At 40.3% G+C, this 16,134-nt stretch overlaps 1 long non-coding RNA gene across 2 annotated transcripts in view; it reads left to right on the top strand.

Annotated features, from left to right (window-relative positions):
* The window catches only part of LOC111091948, a 42,003-nt gene that overhangs the window by 14,309 nt on the left and 11,560 nt on the right, over positions 1-16,134 (top strand). Inside the window, exon 1 of one of the 2 annotated variants that reach the window (XR_005377048.1) lies at positions 2,272-2,326. The exons of the other annotated variant lie outside the window; for it this stretch is intronic. This is a non-coding gene — a long non-coding RNA (uncharacterized LOC111091948). Of the gene's footprint in view, positions 1-2,271; positions 2,327-16,134 lie in introns of those variants that run through there. 2 annotated transcript variants of the gene reach the window in all.

The following is a 16,134-nucleotide window of genomic DNA, read 5'->3' as shown; positions in this document are numbered from 1 at the left end:
ATACAGTACTTGTTTCTTATCTCAACAAGTGCCTTCCTTAATCCCCATCATCTATTCACCCACCTATTCAACCCATTACCCCACCAGACACATGATAAGAAGTTCAACCTTGATCTCCTAGATTTTTGAGGAAATGGAACACATGAAAGACTGAGTAGGAAGGTGAAAAAAAGTGTATCCTCACCTCTGGGGGAAGGTGCAGCAGATCACGGCTGCTGAAGAAGGAACCCAGAGATGGTTCTGTCTGAGTGTGACCCCTCTGGCTTGGGTGAGCCAAAAGGAAAACAAGTGGTTGAAGAAAGGTTTTTGCATATATCTTAAAAATTTACCAATGGCAACAGGGGATAGGAAATTGATTTCCTTACAATTTGGATTTTTCTGCATCAACCAGGGATGGACTTGGAAGAAAGAGAAGGAAAACAATGTTAAATTTTATGGGCCAGTTTGGGGCATTTTATTTTGCAAGCATTGTGTTCTTTGGACTATGTAGTTATCATCTGCTGCATATTGTTTAACACTGTCTGGCAGGCTTGGTTGGATGACATAGCTGGACATTATTTAAGATGGGAAATAGGATAGCAGTGACTCCTTGGACTACTGCCTGATGGTGTAGTTGAGGTTCCTTGGCATGACTGGCAAATTGGAGGGGTTTTCCTGCCAGATAGCTGTGTGTAATGGAGACTGATGAGCCTCCTGTGGGAAGTCACCCTAGTGGGAGAAGGAGCCAGGCACAGTTCATGCATCCAGAATAAAAGCCTTAGTGGTTGGCAGAGTATTCATATTTTCTCCTAGCCCAGTTACCATTGGACTCATCCATTCATTCAAAACACTTTTATTGAGGCATTAATATGTACTCGTCACTGTGTTATGTGTGGAATTGCAGCAGTGAACAGTGTAGAGACAATGGATGTTCATATCCTGTGGACATTAGGATGGCTGAGAGTAAATTTTGAAGGAGCCGGTGCTCTAAACCGTCTGGCAGACACTGAAGCATAAGCAATTCACTTTCTCTACAACCAGGTGTCAAATGGAGAATGGCCTCCCCATAATTTGGACCTGACCACTATGGCACTTTGGCACCATGAGGGCTCGGAGATTTTGGTGGTATTTTCCAGGGAGGCAAGAAGGAGAGATTATATCCAACAAAGCAGAAATCTGTGGTCCCAGAAGAGTGGGAATGAGACCACAGTTCTTACTGGGTCAGTGACGGAGACCATGATGCTCAGCAGAGATGCAGATGAAAACACGGGCCCAGCAGAGCAATGATGGAGAAGAAGCAGGGTCTGCAATGCCCTGAGGAGTAGTGATGAAGGACCAAGATGAATAGAAGAAGAACGGTGTTAATTGTAGAATACTTTGTGAGTGCATTCCTGAAATTCCCTGAGCCACCCAGAGATACTGGAGAGCTCCTAAGGACAGAAATCTGATTTTTGCTACTAATATGACCTCATAGATACTCATAAGCTGTTGAGTTCTGGGGAAAGTTTATTATAATAGGCATAATAAGAACATCAACACCACCACCACCACTCTCTACCACCATCACCACCACCATAATTACGGCCATTATTGAATGTTTACAAGAGTCCAGGAACTGGGCTATGAACCTCAAATATACTACTGCTAATTTTTAGAAGTATTACAAAGGACTTCCACTTTGGGCCAAGGGAGTAACAGGGACCAGAATTACCCTGCTGTCTGAAATAACAACAAAAAAATGTATGAAAGGGTGGTTTTTGCAACATGCATATCAGGCAATAGAGGACAATGATTCCTGAAAGATAAGTGAACATGGTGAGTCTATGACTGCCCCAGCTTACCAACTATTGTGTATGGAGGGGGTATATCCAGCAGACTCCCTGAGTTAAGGAGGCTGAGATCCCAGAGAGTCCAAGGCAGCTAGAGTTCGTAGGACATAGTGCCAACAAGGAGAGAGCTGAACAGAGAAGTCCCAAGATCTGCAGAGGTCTCTTTCTCAAATACTGATCAGTGCCTGAAATGTAAGGAAAATAACCACAGCTAGGAAAAGAATCACTCAAAAGGGTTAGAGTTAATAGTGCCCAGTGCTCATACAGAGTGTGAATATGCCTGTTCCCAAAGGTCAGAATGAAAAATATCATGATGCACAGGTTTTTTTTTTTTTTTTTTTTTTTTTTATGATAGTCACACAGAGAGAAGAGAAAGAAGCAGAGACACAGGCAGAGGGAGAAGCAGGCTCCATGCACCGGGAGCCCGACACGGGACTCGATCCCGGGTTTCTAGGATCACGCCCTGGGCCAAAGGCAGGCGCCAAACCGCTGTGCTACCCAGGGATCCCGATGCACAGGTATTGAATAGAGATTTCAGAAGGATCTTTCCTCAATAGTAAGAATAGTTAGTCCTTGATAGCCTTGTCCCACTTAACAAATCTTTAAAATAAAATGTGAAAGGATCAAACATTTTGTAAGTAATTGATCCTAGAACAAATTCTCAAGAATAATTTATAAGAATACAAAAATATCCAACACCCAACAAGGTAATCACTATGTCTGGCATTGAAAAAAATACCAGATATACAAAGAAGCTGGAAAATATGAAAGATAATAAGAAGAAAAGCTTATCAACTGAAATCAATTCAGAACTAACATAGTCAAGGACAAAAAAGTTTAGTGGAGACATAGAAAATATTAAAAAGATTGAAATTGAACTGAAGATAAAAACTATAATGTGTGAGATGGAAAATTCACTGATGGAATTAGGGACAGATTGGACATTGCAGAAGAAAGATCAGTGAACTTGAACACTAAAAATGATCTAAAATGAAATACAGAGACTACTGAAGCCTGGCACTATTGACACACTAGTGTGATGGAGCTCAAAATAATTACACTGAACGAAAGAAATATCACACACACACACACACACACACACACACACACACACACACAAGTAAACACTGCATGATTCTGTTTACATAAAATTCTGAAAATGTATAATAATCTATAGAAAGCAGATCACCAATTGCCTGGGGAGGGGGAGGGCAGAAAGAGGTGGAGCAAAAGAAGGATAAGAAATCTGTGGGAGTAGGTGTATGTTTATTACCTTGATGATAGCTTTACGGGTGTGTGTGTGTGTATATATATGTATATATACATATATATTCATCAAATTCATCAAAATTCATCAAATTTTGAATTCATCAAAATTCATCAAATTGTGTATGTTATAAGCTTATATTTGAAGCCTATTGTATGATAATTATATCTCAATAAGGCTGTCAAAAAACGAGAGGGCATCACCATACCAATTTTAAAGATGAGAGAACTGATATCCAGGGAAGTTAGGTGACTTGCCTAAGACATAAGAGAGTGACCCAGGTTTCTTAATTCTGTGTGCCTTTTAGCGGCAACAGATGGCAACATCAAAGCAATATTCCTTAAACATGGTTTCTGGGGTGGGGGGTGCTGGGTGGATCAGTCGATTAAGCATCTGCTCTTGATTTCAATTCAGGTCATGATCTCAGGGTCATGGGATCGAGCCCAGTATCAGGCTTTGCACAGTCTGCTTATCCCTCTCTCTCTGCTCCTCTTCCTCTCTCTCAAATAAATAAATAAACAAATAAAATATTTTTAAAAATTTAAAAGCATGCTTTTTGAAGGGGTTGTTTTTTACAAAATTTCTACAATAGTGAGCATTTGTTGGTGGACCCTCTGTAATATATACTGTGCTTACTGCCTCCTTACACATTATAAATATATTAGTTTAGTTGTAAAATGTCAAGTCTTCCCACACCTGCCTGGCCAATATAAAGTAAGCTCTTGGTCTATGGTCATTTGGAGGTCATTTGTTTTATACACTATTTGTATTGAATATTTCTTATATGGCTACTTTATCTCTTCTAGTTGCTACTTTGGTAACCAAATATGTGTGAGCTCCCCTGGATTTTACAGAGACGTAACCTGTTAGTGTCCTGCATCTGATGCTTCATGCTCCAGGATTTTACTTTTGGTGATGCTGCAAGATCCCCACTCAAGTAGCGTATGCCACTTGGATGTACATGTTTTATTCATGAGATGAACCTTTTCTAATGGGAGCTGGGATCTAGTGGGTCAGTTCTGCCTCCTTTCCCTCCTGGTGTATGGCACTTGCACTGCTTCTCAGGGATGATCCCGCAGGAACAAGCATCAAGAGTCAATAGTGCTGGCTAGTCTGATGCTCCTTCACGCACTCCTCCTCTTTCCCAGTTTTACTTTCTTTAACCCTCATTCCCACCTCCTTAGATCAGATTCTCTAGTTAAGTAAAACACGAAAGCCCCCTGCCTCAAGCTCTGTTTCCTGCCTTAAGATATGGTACTAGCAGCAGTTCCAGAAAGCAAACCCCTGACTGGCATTTTGGAGCTGTGCTGTTCACTAGTCGGATGGGAATAAGAACCTCTACGCCAGCAATAAGGGGAGTAGAAATAACTCTGTGGAGACCATGGCATTATATAATGAAGAATGTTTTCTCCTAGGTTTACTTGGGATGAAGCACAGGTAGAAAGTGAGGTGTTGTGATATGTGGTGACTATGGCTATTGAATAGTATAGGGACAATGATTATAGGGGTTGTAGAGTGGGTTGGCTTTTAAAAACCTCATTAAAGCCACTAAAGTCTGCCCAGTGATTCAGATGCCCACTAAAGTTTGAGAACCAGTTGGGTGTAATGAGGTGGGGAAGGCAGAATTTCTTTGGCACAGTATTTAGGGAAGGGGCCAAGGGGCTCAGAGAGATGGACATGTTAGAATGGATTTATTATGTAAGATGAATTCCACTCTGAGTATGGTCATTTGGAGGGCCCTGAGGGTACCCCTTTACTAAGGTAGTAAAGAGGGCACAGATGATGGGAACACTGGCATCTTTAAGAAACTTGGTGATGGCTACCTTCTGAAGGTTGGGGCTAACTATGGGGGATGTTGCTATGAACTGGGCTCCCTAATATCAATGGGGTAATGAGATTCTAGAATGTTAGAGGTCAGGAGGTTGCACTTAGGGTCAGAAGTGAGTGGTGGTGTCATTACTGTCATATGCAGTAAGGCTAAGGTGGTACAGCAATGGGGTACATTAACTTACAGGAGCGGCTAAAGAGATCAGGGCTGTGATGGAGGGGTCGGGGTGGCAATAGATACATGCTTGATTAGAATGTTGCTCCGCTTGTAAAATAACACAAAAGGCTCATCTCAGCTGCCACAGTAGAAAACCATAGTCTCTCATCCAGCTGTAGTTCATTCTGGGTCCACCCTTTGAATAGAAGGCTATACTCCCTCAGGAAGGACCTTCTGGTATAATTGCACATAGGTATAGTGAGTATTCCACAGAGCTTTCCCCATAGTGGTCCTGAGCCATTTGTCAGGTTAACTGTGTTCTGGGGAAACAGGAATACCTAGTTAGCTCTGTGGGCTGATATACCATCATGGTCTTTGAACCCAGAAAATATTTGCCACATCAGCCTCTATCCCTAATAACTTTTGACTTCCTTATAGTTATATCTTCCCTCATTTCCTGGCTCATATTCCCAAGACTGTCAGAAAAAAAGGAAAGCACAGTGTCTACTAGATTGTTCCTTCCTTTTACCTGGTCAAAAGAAAGTCTAAAATGATGACTGAGTCACCTGCTTTATCTTACTTGGAGAGACAGAATTCAGTAATGTTAGAAATCAAAGTTTCCCATTGACAAGTTTGGGGTGGTCAGCACAAAGTTGTCTTAATCTCAATATTTAACATAAGTCTGCCCTCAGATTCTCTTTTTCCAAATGTATGAAATCATAACTGTCTGTGCTCTGTTCTTTCTCTCTGGGCAGATTGCAGAGATTAGGGCAAGGAGAGTCATCCAAGCAATAGGCTGCCTGGGTGGTCTGGTTCTGCTCCCACAGCTCTGGGACTGTGGGACTGACTCTCACTTTTGCCAGTCCATGGTTTCTTGCATGCAGCGATATGGATTGGTTGGCAGAAAGTCAAAGTGGGTATGGCTATGCCCATGATTACTACCAACACTGATCTCACCAGGATTAGCAGGTAAAGTGGCAGGTCTGGTGAACCCCAATAACATCCAATTGTGCAATTGTGAGAAACCCAAACCCTTCCCTCCAGATCTCCTTCCTGGCCCTGCTCAGCTTTTCTGTCATCACTCGGGGATGAGTGCTTGATGCCCTTAGTCTCCTGACATGCATATGCCTTCTGTAGTGATGGGCTGGGCCGTCTTTCTTGGAGTTGTGTGCAGACCATTGATGGACTTCTGTGATTAGAAAGTCCCCCTCATTCAGTTGATATTAAACCAATCTGATGTTTTCCACTCTCCACTCTCTTTCTACTTTTCATTTTGTGGCAGAAGTCTGTTTTTCTTGGCTTATCTCCGCTTATAGCCACGCTTCTTTTAGACAGACTTTTATATTTCCTTTTATTCTCCATCAGTAAAGGAAAAGCCCTAGACATAGACTCTGCTGTACATTTCTTTATCTTCCAAGTTTGGATGACCATAGAATTCTTTTTTTTTGAATATTTTATTTATTCATTTGAGAGAGAGAGAGAGCGAGCGAGAGAGAGAGTGAGAGAGCACGAGCCAGGGGAAGAGGCAGAGGGAGAAGCAGACTCCCTGCTGAGTAGTGAGCCTGTTGCAGGGCTCAATCCCAGGACCCCAGGATCATGACCTGAGCTGAAGGCAGACACTTCATGGACTGAGCCACGCAGGTACCTCCACAGGTAGAATTCTAAGAGAGCTCCTATTTGTAGGTGAAATGGAGAATTTATAAGCCACATAAAGGATCAGTATAGACAATTGACTGCCAGACTTCTTTGACCAGTTTTCCTGGTTAAGTGAAGAAGTATAAGCATTGATGGAGCATCTCTTGGGTATCGTGGGCAGCAAGGCAAAGGGTATGAATCTAGCCCTCAAAGATCCCATATTCCAGTTATGGAGGGATTAAGGGATACACAAAAATAGAAAAACAATGGCACCCGATGGGAAGCAAATGAAGACCTTACTGAAGACCTCACTGAGGCAGTGATGCTGAGGCCAAGCTTTGAAGACAGATAAAGTGGAAAGCAAATTGCTAGCAACATGAACGAGATATGACAGCCACAGGAAACAACGTTCTATCTGCTAGAAAAAAACAGGGAGATGGTTCTGCTGGAGTTTAAACTGTTGGCAAGAGGAGTGAAAGAAATTGAAATTGGAGAAACAGGTGGGGCTGAATACATTGTCTTGTATTCCTAGACGTGTAGACTCCATTTTCTAGGCCAGCGCTTTTCTAAGTGTGGGCCTTGAACCAGCTGCACCTGCACCACTGGAGAACTGGTTAGAAATGTAGATTTTCAAGCCCTGGCCACCAAATGAGGAATTCAGCGGGTGTGGCTGGCAATCTTAACTTTGAGAAGCTCTCCAGATGATTCTGATATGCACAGAAGTTTAGAATCTCTGCTTTTGGGGATGAGGAGACAAAGCAGATTTCTGGGCATTGAAAAGTTGGGACTTTATTTTTTAAAAGATTTTATTTATTTATTTATTTATTTATTTATTTATTTATTTATTTGAGAGAGAGAGAGAGAGAGAGGCGCAGAGACACAGGCAGAGGGAGAAGCAGGCTCCATGCAGGGAGCGCGATGTGGGACTTGATCCCAGGACTCCAGGATCATGCCCTGGGCTAAAGGCAGGCGCCAAACCGCTGAGCCACCCAGAGATCCTGAAAAGTTGAGACTTTAAAAAGACCCTCTTATAGCAGTGCAGAAGGAGCATTGGAAAGGATGAGCTTCATGGCAGTCACCAGATGAGAGACTGTTCCAACCATCCAGATGAGAAATGAAGATGACAATAGGGACCTATGTGCTACAAAAATGGAGGAACTACAGAGAAGAGACCCAGGAGAGAGGTGGAAAAGGTGGGCTTTGAGATGTATGTGAGAGATGAGGGAAAGTATCTGGGCCCAGGGACTTTTGCTGCCGTGACTGAAGTTGATGAGGATGGCCTATGATGTTCATGCTAGCTGATGTGTGTGTGTGGGGGGATACATCCTCCAGCACATCCCAGCATTCACAGAGATGCTTATTGGCTGCTTCTTTCTGGACCTTCATGGTGGGTGAAGAAGCAAGAGCTCTTTCTGAGCCATCAGAGCTATTGGCATGAAGATGCCCAATTAGTCTATATTAAAAAAAACCCTCGGGATCCCTGGGTGGCGCAGCGGTTTGGCGCCTGCCTTTGGCCCAGGGCGCGATCCTGGAGACCCGGGATCGAATCCCGCATCGGGCTCCCGGTGCATGGAGCCTGCTTCTCCCTCTGCCTGTGTCTCTGCCTCTCTCTCTCTCTCTGTGACTATCATAAATAAATAAAATAAAATAAAATAAAAATAAATAAAAAAAACCCTCAAAAACCAGGTTTGCTTAAAAAAAATGTGTAAAGTGTGTATACACACACACATTTTAGAGAATTCTATGGTACAATATTTCTCTTTTGACTTCTGATGATTTTGTATCTTCTGGGTGCACGTGTTTGTATGTAGTAGGAGATGGGGTGAGGTGAGTTTCTTATCTATTAGTACTTCACTAGGTCTATGTCGATATTGTCTCAGCATCTGTGCATTTGGACTCCGGCAAATAATACACACGGGAATGTCTAAGAATTTTTCTGGGGTGGGGAGAGGGGGAATCACTTCCAGACTTAAGTATCTTGTAAGAATGTTCTAAAATTCAGGCTATAAGCCACAGAGTGTGATTGTGCTGCTTTATTGTCCCAGACAGGGCACCCAAGAGTCACCTTAACAGATTGTTTTATTTCCACCAAATACCATATTATGGGTTGAATTGTGTCCCCCTAAAAGATATGTTTAAGTCCTAGCCTCAGTACTGTGAATGTCACCTAACTTGGAAACAGGGTCTTTGCAGATACAATCAAGTTAAGATGAAGTGCTACTTATTTAGGGTCAGCCCTAATCCAAAAACTGTTGTCTTTATAAGAAGAGGGGAATTTGAACACAGACACAGACACACGAAGAATGTCATGTGACTGTGGAGGCAGAAACTGTAGTGGTACACCTATATAAGCCAAGGAACACCACCAGAAGCTAGGACGAGGTAAGAAAAGATCCCCACTTAGAGACTTCAGAGAGAGCACCTTGATTTCCAAAGTCTAGACTCTAGAACTAGAGACAATAAATTTCTGTTGTTTTAAGCCATGTAAGTTTGTGGTAATTTCTTATGGCAACCCAAGAAACTAATACATGCTCCAAACCTTTAGCAGATATAAGATCTGCAGTTCCAATGGAAAAATGGAAGATTAAAATTAAAACAGTGACAACAAAACAACCCAAATCAACAAAAAACAAATAATCAGAGAAAATTAGAAACTTAGGCAAGACGGACTTTGTAATCAGGGGAGTTAGGGAGATGGAAGAGGAACCTTCTGTGTAAAGAAAATGGATAGTGCACATTGTATCAAACTGAAAGGTCAATGGAGTACCTTCTAGGAAGGAAAAATTCTTCATAATTTTCAGAGAAAATAAAGACAGCCAGATAACCTCCCTGCTCTGTGACAGCTGATCACCAAATGAGAGGTGAAGAATAATAGGAAAGACAGAGATGACATAAAACGGGCCCCAACACGGAGCATTGCTGGATTAACTCCAGCAGCATTTGTGTACGTTGTCATGTCAATAAAATTACTGAAATTGAAACTTGAAATTGAACAGAGTGCGAAAGAAAGAAGATATTACTCAAGGGACCCAGGCAGTAAATATTCACATTACGGAGAGGTTATATGATGGAAAGTTTCTATGGTTTGTGATGCTACCAAAGTCCAAACAAAGGGGGTGTCATTTCCTTGTTTCCCTCTGTGGTGTTTCTACAGATTTGAGCACTTGGTTATAATGAAATTTGGCTCCTGAGAAGTGAAATCAAAGTTCAGAGATGTGTCAGTAGGTTGGAGTGCAGATTCATTTATTGGCATGCCTTGTGGGGCTGCTTTCTCTCAATTAGGAACTGTGAGCTTGCTTTATTCACCAGCAAGAATTTGTTAGGAAGACTAAGTTGTAGGCTTCCCATTCTTGAACAAAAGAGTAAGCTGAGACTAAATATAGCTGCGGTCAGCGTGGTGGTGTAGCTGGAAATTTACCTCTTAATTTCCTTGCTTTCCTCGCTTAATTGTGGAACAAGTCCTTTTACCCCCTTCACAATACATGGATCCCTTACTACATGCTCCCTACACACTTCTGCCAGCTGAGGCAAAGGTCAGGATTTGCCATCCTCTTGGCTGAGCCTGAGAACTGCCAGAGATCAATTTGCTCCCTTTCTTTGGCCAAGAAAGCCCTTCTGCCAGCTGTTTTCATCTCTAGCAGTCTGAGTGCCCAACATGAAGTCTGACATCCCCATACTCCATGTGGCAGGGCCTTGGGAATTCTGCTGATGATCTATACACAGAGTAAGCTCTTGACTCAAAATATGCAGACAGGTTTTTCCTGACGCCCAAACAATTGCCAGTATTTCCCCTTGGAGATTATTTTCTACTGACAGCGTTTGTAGCCTGCTTTAAGTTCTCATGCTCTTATAAAAACAAATCAAAATGAAATAAGACACAGCATCTGAGTCATTACTGGATACACCTAAAAAAGGCTCAAAGTTGTCAGACTGGTGAGAAAGACCCGTTTTATCTTTCCTGGAGATATTACTAATATGCTGAGCTCAAGATAATTGACTCAATTTTTATAAAGCAGTAGAAGGTTGGTATTATTATCCTTATTTTATAAATGAAAACAGAGCCTTAGAGATGTTAGAAACCTTGACCAAATTTGTAGAGTTGGGGTTGGGACCTGGGCGTACATGTTTTCCTAACCATGATCTTGACCATTGTACTACACTGCCACCCATGAACAGCAGTTTTCAGGGAAGCAGGGAAGAATGTCAGAGTTGGGTGACCTTAACAGTTATCCAAACAACCCTCCAGCCTACTGGTAAATCCCTTCAATAGCACTGCTGAAAAATGTGTGTCTAGGTGCTACCCACACAATTTTAGTGTTGGGGAACTCACCACCTGTCCAGATAGCCTATACTCTATTTTGAGTCAGATTTAAGGATTAAAAAACATTTTTTAAATTTACTTTTATTTTTATTTTTTAAAGATTTTATTTATTTATTCATGAGAGACACACAGAGAGAATGAGGTAGAGACACAGGCAGTGGGAGAAGCAGGCTCCATGCAGGGAGCCCGACGTGGGACTTGATCCCAGGTCTCCAGGATCACACCCTGGGCTAAAGGCAGTGCTAAACTGCTGAGCCACCCAGGCTGCCCTAAAAAACATTTTTAAAGTTGCTGTTGTGATTTGGGGTTTTTCCATGTATAACTTCTACCCATTCATTCTAGCCCTTTCCTCTGGGACCCCTCAAAATAATCCCAATGCTTTGCCAATCCATGGAACATATAAGGACAGGCAAACCTCTCTCTAAATCTTTGCTTTTATTTTTTCTTTAGATTATTTATTTATTTATTCATGAGAGACATAGAGAGAAAGAGGCAGATACACAGGCAGAGGGAGAAGCAGGCTCCATCCAGGGAGCCCGATGTGGGACTCAATCCTGGGACTCCAGGATCATGCCCTGGGCTGAAGGTGGTGGCTGAGTCACCCAGGAGTCCCTAAATCTTTGCTTTTAATTCAGTCTTCTAAGAAAACCTCATCCCTGATGGATTTCAGAAATTTTGTTTTCCTTAGAACATGCCATCATTTGATTAAAGTCCCTTTGTAATTGTGGGGAATAAAATTTGGCCACAATATTCCAGGTGTAGCCAGAAAAAAACGAGGTGAGACCTTTTTTTATCTATCTTTTTTGCCATTTTTGGGTCTTGAGAAGCAGCCTGATACTAAGTTTCACACAAGAGTAACTTGGGCTCTGCTCTGAGTTACAATTTGAGATGAGCCAGGTGTACTTTTATACTATCAATGAAGAGAGCAATTTTAGGAACACAGGCCATAGTGAAAATGCTCAGCCCTTAGTTTATTACATTGACCAACTTTTGTAAAGATATAAACATAGTTCTCGGTCCAAATTGAACTCATTAAATCTCACGTCTCAATTGATGTTATAAATGTTGCAGTCTAGATACCTCTTCCATGGCTATTCGCCAAGGACCTTCATATAAATCTATAGATGAGACAATCTTATCAGTTCCAATACATTGGTTAGGGCAGACATTCTAGGTATAGTATATACATTTTGGACACAGCCTGTGGTTTTCTGTAAATCATCCAGTTTAGGAGCAAGAACAATCAAGAAGCCCAAAAACTTACAAGAAATGTGTTACGTCTCTGTCTTAGTCTACTTGGGCTGCTATACCACTTCCTGGAGAAAGCTGAGAAACCAAGGCTCAGTGAGGTGTAATGACTTGGCCAAGGCAAGAAACTGGCAGACAGTCTTCAAACTCCTGTAAGCTCATTCTAAGTCTAGCTCATCTGCTACCAGCCCCCCACCCCCACCCCCAGCTTTACTGTTCCAAATTATGGTCTTCCCAGGCAATTTGAAAGCATGATGACTTTCTTCTCAAAGTCAGGGTTTCCTCACAGAATTATCCTATTGTGATATCAATGAACTAATTCCAGATTCATCTTAAAGTTAACTAAAGAGGACAAATACAAAGTTACTCATCCTATTGCAATCATTTTGTCTAAATGAGGGAGGCTACTTTGAGTTGACTTTTCTCACCAGATCAAATAAATGATTTTTAAGAATCCAAATGTATTTTTCACTTAGAAAACAAGAGAAAGTAAAGCAAAAGATTTTATTGAGTTACAGGAAGATATGTTCATCAGACAATTCATATTACTGCCAATCTTTCAGATTTAAGATTTAAAAGTAGAGACAGATTGGGTGAAAGGGTGGGTACTGAGTTTGATCAAACTGCAAACTAGCAGCATCCAAAGGCTTTGTGGTGGATGATATTTTCAAATGTTACAGAATAAGGAAAATATCTAGATTTTTGAGCTGGAATTCCTTCAGTATTGAGGATTTGGGTTGTGGGTTATCAGGCTCCCAGGGCCAGGCATGAAATGTCAGTGTATAGGATTATAGGGGTGCATGGTGCACACTTTGACCAAAAGCATTGAAAACAAAACAAAACAAAACAAAACAAAACAAAACAAAACTAGACAGTCCACTAGCCAAACATACAATGCTCCAGGTCAGAGTTGGTTTCTGGGGTTCTAATTAATGATGCCTAGGCCATTAATGACCCATTCTTTTTGCTACTTTACATGGTACAGAATCCAACTCCTCTTGTTGGTCCTGGTTTCAGATTCTTTGGTCAGCTCTGGAGGGCTGAGGGGACTGCTCTGTGTGTGGAAACATACTACAGGAGGCAATACCTGTACTTGGGAAAGGAGAAGAGATCTGGTCACACTATAATCCATGGAGGAAGATGATAAAAATGAAGAGATACCCTTACTTTAGTTGCCTAGAACTTTCAAGTCCTACAACTTTTGGGGGCAACCTCACTGATGACTTTTTAAATGGTTCAAATATTTCTCTTATGCCCAATGGAACCAGCATCCTCTTCTCTTTCTTCAAGAATTTTTATTAGGGGAAAATTTCAAAAGTACAAAAAGAGAGAGAGAGAATAGTTCAATGAACCCCTACATATTCTCACTCAGCTTCAATAATTGTAAGTTCACAGTCAATTTTGCTTCCTCTATTTCCCACTTACTGACTTTCCCTCTCCAATCCTCCCTCCCCCATTTTTTGAAGCAAATTTCAACCATTGGGTCAATTTATCTACAAATAATTCAGCATGTATCTCAAAAACTTAGGTATTCTTTCTTGGAATCCCTAACCATAACCACAACACATAACATTACATAACCATACATTACTACAGAAAAAAACTCCTTAATGTAATCAAATATTCAATCAGTGTTCACATTTCCTTGATTGTCTCATTTTTATATTTTATAGTTTGGTTCAATCCAAATTCAAATAGGGTCCATGCTTTGCAGTTGTTGATATCTATTACAAGTCTCTTTTAACTTAAATGTTCCTCTTCCATCTCATTTTCACTCTCTTTCTCTTTGTAATTTAGTTGTTGAAGAAACTGAATTGTCTGTCCTAAAGGGTTTTCCACTGTCTGGAATTCACTAATTGGATCCCATGGTGTCATGTAATGAGTTGCTCTGTTCCTCTAAATTGCTAGTTAGATCTAGGGGCTTGATTAGAGTCAGGTTTTATTTTATTTATTTATTTATTTATTTATTTATTTATTTATTTATTTATTTATAAGACTACTTAGTTGGTAGTGTTCTGTACTTTCATCAGGAGATCTACAATGTTCAAGTATCTCTCGTGACATGAGCAGCATTGATGATCATTATCTAGGTCCATCAATTCCTTTGTAACTACCAGATATTTATTTCCTAATTCCATCATTTTTTCTTCACTTCGTATGTGGAACACCTTTTCTTTTAAAGAAAAACTTCCCCTCATCATTAATTAGGTACAGATCTTTATAAGACAGGAAAGATAATTCCTTGATTCTTTCTTTGTATCCGTTTTCAGAATAATGGTTTCCTAATTTTCCATCAGTTACTACTGAGTTTCCTTTTGGCTGCTATTTTTTTTTAAACAACATTTGGGCTTATGGACTCAAACATACTTGATATTATAGTAAAACACTGATATTTATTCTTATCAGTGGCCATATTGTCCCAATTTCAGAGAGTGGGAGACTTTTCAATTTGGATTCTGAATCTTTTTGACAAAATCCTAGTCCCCCTTAATTACCTCCTTCCTTTTTAGTAAAATAAGATATTTCAGCCTCACCTTGTTTCTTAACCCAGAACTAGAACCAGCCATTTCTTCAAGGAGAATCCTTTAGGGGGAAATAGTTAGAAACCATAGTCTGGATACTAAGAGTGCTGATTGCTCTTGGGTTGGTTATTGTTTCTAGACTTTTCAGCAGATAGAGCTGGGAAATACATTTTCAAAAGAAAAAATTCATCATGACATTATTCTGGTATTTCCAATTCAAATTCAGGATTATGGGGTTTTTACTTCCTTGTTCTTATGCCTGTAACCTTTTCTCCTGTACTGAAAATCCCAGTTATCAAAAATGTCAACATAAGCATTCATTAATTTTATCCCACAATACACATAAAACAATCTGAGAATAATAGTCAACAATGCAAATAATAATATGATAACTAGATACACATAACTTACAATATTTTTGCAGTTACTTTATTTTAGAATTTGTCCTATTTAAGATGTAAAATCAATTGATGTGTTTTAAAATATCTTGGAATAGTTTTTTTCTGTATGGTTATGCCACCAACTTAGGTTTATTTGCTTCACTTTGCTTTAAAATTTTAGAGAATTCTTTTTAAAAATTTAATTTTGGTTTATACTAGTATCTTCTCTTTCTATTAAAGTTTATCTGGAAACTGGTGTTCCTCCTACTTAGTTTTGATTTAATATTTTCCTTTCCTGATTTATGGAGTTGTGCTCTGTGTCTTGTTTCCTTTAACCACCATTAATTTTCTGTACGTCTTTGCCTTAATCTTAATCTTAATCTTAATCTTAAAACCTTCCCAGTTCCTTAAATTGACCTCAAATGATCACTAACACAGGATCATTTATGTACACAGGAGACTTTTAATTAAGGATTATTTGTGGGTAATGGGTAGGGCTTATAGGCAGTCACTTAAAATTGAGTATAGGCATCATATTCTAAAATTAGTCACAATCCCCCATAAGCCCTGGCCTGCTGCCATCTTTTATCCTTCTGAGTTCTCTCTTTCATTTTCTGCCTCAAACCACAAATTTACAGTTCTTCACTTGTTCACCTTCCCCCCCTGTGCCCCCGGCCCTGGAGAAATAGCTTTTGGGGATTAGCATATAGAGAAAGAAAAGTAGTAGTAGCTCATATATCATAACAGGTTGAAGAATGCAGATAGGGTAGACATACCATTGTTAGCAGACCCTGCAGTAAGTACAGGCAATACAAGCCTGCAGGGAAAGTAGTTTACCCACTCATAAAACACTCTACTAAGCCACCATTTAAAAAAAATAAAACAATAGTCAGAAAATGCATTGTTGTACTAACTACCACCATTACAAATAAAAGGAAATGTCACATTTTATTAATTTTAAATTTATCT

This window comes from Canis lupus, chromosome 23 (genome assembly GCF_011100685.1).
Source record: "Canis lupus familiaris isolate Mischka breed German Shepherd chromosome 23, alternate assembly UU_Cfam_GSD_1.0, whole genome shotgun sequence".
Taxonomy (NCBI): Eukaryota; Metazoa; Chordata; class Mammalia; order Carnivora; family Canidae; genus Canis; species Canis lupus.
Note: the sequence above shows the minus strand (reverse complement) of the source record. Positions and strands in the feature narration are given on the sequence as shown.